Here is a 3,174-nt window from a genome sequence, read left to right as displayed (position 1 = left end):
ATCCCCCCCCCCCGCCTCCAGCCCCTTGGCAGGAAAATGTCAGAAAGCAGCGATGGATCCATCTATCCCGAGGACCGTGGCGGGGACGTGGGTTCGGCGCGGGCTCTGCAGCCGCGCGCTCACTCTCGCTCTCCGCCCGCCCTTGTACAACCCAGTCTGGCTTCCCGAGCCGGGTGCAAGCTATCGCAGCACGCTCATCGGGCGGGCACTGGGCGGCTGGTTCCCGGGACCCAAGCCTGCAGGACACTGGACACTTGCTAAATGTTTTGCACTTTTGGGAAAGGCGGGACTGGAGCCGGAGATCTGAGGGAAAGGCCGCGGGGGGGGGGGGGGGTCTGCTTCTCCCAGGCTAGTGCAGCCGCCGCCCTATGTCGCTCTGCAGGGCCGTTGGCTCCGGCTTGGGGATCCCGCCACCACCAGCGTCACCCACCCCTGGCCTAGCCTCAGCCCCTGTCCAAGCTGCCTCGGCCTCACCCCGGGTCGGTCGCCTGGACCGCTGCGGGAGCCTCTGACCGGGAGAGTGCGCTTGCAGCTCTCGCCCTTGCCGAGGCCCACAGGTTGCCAACAGGTCTGCCCGCAAGACCCCAGTGCCAGAGCTCCCCGGAGGTCACCTCGTGCCCCCCTCTGCTCGCTCTACTTGCGTCCAGCCTCCCCGCAGGCCCTCAGGCGCCGCTAAGAGCCCCAGGGGTGCACGCCCTTCGCGCAGCAGAGCCGGGGCGAGCCTGAGTCCAGCACCCGGGGTCTCAGCCACCTCAACCCAGCCCTCCCTGAAGCCGTGATGGGGGGGACATCGCTTCTCCCTGACGCCCTCCGGGAGGGGCGTGGGCTGGAGAGCGACGCGCGCCACCTCTCCCGCGTCTGCGACCGGGTCCCCCACCACCACCCGGGTCCTGCTAATCTTACCTGTTCCACCTGTCACCGTTATTTATCTCACAGTGAGCGCAGGGATTGTACTAGAACGCGCGGTGGGAGCTCGGAAAGCCGCAGCAGCTAAGGAGGTGAGACCCTGCTCCATCGGGCAGAACCGTTCCGGATCGGCTGCGATGGTGGGTTCATGACTCCAGGAGTCTGTCCAAACTCAAAAGACCTGCAGACCCAGAAAGATGATGCTCTTGTAAATTAAAGCATACACTTAAATTTTATAATCTACATGATTCCCATATAATTAAAAGCACAAAATCAAAACGTTAATAAATAATAATAAACCCCTCCTTCTCCAAGCCCATTTCCCACTGGGATCTTCCTCCACTGGCACTCCTGGGTGAACCTGCCCAGCTAAGGAGCAGTGAGGAAATATGGGGGGATGCCTGTCAGGTGGGGAGGGGCACCATCAACCCACACCTTTTCAGCTCTCTCTGGATCCTCCCACTTTTTTGTGCCTTCTTCATCCTCCCCCACCTTATTCTGCAGGGTTCAAGGCTCACTTAGGAGGATCTAAGTCCATCTTAGAACCTGCACTTAGCATATGCCAACTGGAGATTTGTTGAATGAATCAATCAGTGATGCCTTTCTGGAAGCCCTAGACTGTCTTCAATCAATGCACCATCCTCCCTACTCAGGACCATTTATTACCCACAAAGAAAAAATGCACTGTTCTACTCCATAGAGACCCAAGAACTACACTGTGTCTTGCGACCACCTCTCCCAACCAGTCTGAAAAGGAAGCCACACCAACTGAAGAGGTAAGGATAAGGAGCTTGATTTATTGTCCTATCCTCAATGGGCTCCCAGAATCCCCCAGGAAGCTCCCAGCCAGTTAGCCTGGTGACTCAGACTCTGCCTGGCTTTGCCTATTCTAGGCTCAATGAGACTTGGAGGGAAACCATCTTCCTATTTCCACTTACCCACTCCAACCCTAAATAGCAGCAAATTGCTCCTCTTGGACGTGGCAGAGTGGACGAGCACACAGTCTGAACACACACTGTCTGGAAGAGGCCTGGTGATGGAGGCATGCTGGGGAAGAGGGAAGCAGGAGTCCAGATCCTGGCAGGCTGGGACTGAACATTTGCTGTGCTAATCCACTTGTGAATACTCGCTGTATGCAGTGTAAACACCTCGACAGCCTGTTCATGTGTGCCTGTCAGCTCAGTCATCTCCTCCCCCAGTGTCCCAGTCTGCTGTTTGGGACAGAGCCCAGGATCTGGTAATGGCAGACAACCCCAGAGAAGGTGAAGCCACCAGTCCTGCCTTCCAGTCCTAACCTGTGTGGGCCTCAGTTTCCCAGATGTCAAGCAAATTGCATCTTTGCCTCACAGAGTGGTTAAGAGAACCAAGAGTCAGCCCTCCGTTAACAAAGGCTTCGTGTCAGGCATTGTTTTGTATCTGTGACCTGAGGCTCCTCTCTCACACAACTGCTCTGACACAGTAGCCAGGCTGAGCCATACTACAGGGATTCGAGAGCCAAAGTGTTTAAGTCACAAGAAGGGTCTCATGTGTGTGTCATACACAAGAACAGTGCTCTGGACTGAGGCTGAGGGTGGGGAGTGTGTGAAGCTAGACCCAAAGAGCGCCTGAAGGGGACCATGGGGCCCAGGATCAGACTGAGGCAGGCTCTCTGGGGCCACTATTGCTTCCCACCTTAGAAAGTGGACGGGGCTTCGTTTGTCTCAGAGGAAGCCCAGCACTTGGGCACCAAGAAGTATCAGGAACTAGCAGCTCAGGGAAGAGTTGTGAGACTGTGATGGGTTTCTAGGGAAGCAAGGTCCTGGCCCCAGCAGGGCAACTGCAGGCTTTAGTGACATCATTGTTACTAGAAAGCTCTCCATCTCCTCCAGCTAGCTGCTCTCCAGTGAGTCAGAGCCTGGAAGGGGAGAGAGGGAGAGAGGAGAGGGTCTTGGCCGGGACAGTGCTGTTGCCTTGTGAGGTAGAACACATCTGAAAATCAAAAGGTAGCAGGTATTGATTGAATTGCACAGTAGGCCTCTTTCTGGTTGAGGGGAGGGGGGGCTGGCTGGGAGGGGATGAGGAACCAAGAGAGTTATGACCCTGCCAAAGACCAGTTTATTAATTCGGGCTCTAACAAATAGCCAATTAATGGCTCCAGCTGCTAATTAGTAAGCAGTTAACTTCTGTTATAAATTGCACAGCTCAAGATTAGAGAAAACGCTAGCTTGTGATGACACTCTTGGAGAGGGGGGACCTGAAGACTTTTACCTTCAGGGCTATAGCCCTCCT

General features: G+C 55.8%; 1 long non-coding RNA gene across 2 annotated transcripts in view; it reads left to right on the top strand.

Moving 5' to 3' along the window:
- The first annotated feature begins 23 nt into the window (after positions 1-23).
- LOC103739639 overlaps positions 24-3,174 on the top strand; it is a 4,868-nt gene continuing 1,717 nt past the window's right edge. The window contains exons 1-3 of one of the 2 annotated variants that reach the window (XR_003850628.1): positions 24-1,046; positions 1,411-1,682; positions 1,800-1,927. This is a non-coding gene — a long non-coding RNA (uncharacterized LOC103739639). Of the gene's footprint in view, positions 1,047-1,410; positions 1,683-1,799; positions 1,928-3,174 lie in introns of those variants that run through there. The other variant, XR_607507.2, reaches the window with a different exon arrangement.

Source organism: Nannospalax galili, unplaced genomic scaffold (genome assembly GCF_000622305.1).
Source record: "Nannospalax galili isolate Female #2095 unplaced genomic scaffold, S.galili_v1.0 scaffold538, whole genome shotgun sequence".
In the NCBI taxonomy this organism is placed as follows: Eukaryota; Metazoa; Chordata; class Mammalia; order Rodentia; family Spalacidae; genus Nannospalax; species Nannospalax galili.
This window is presented reverse-complemented; position numbering and strand designations above follow the sequence as displayed.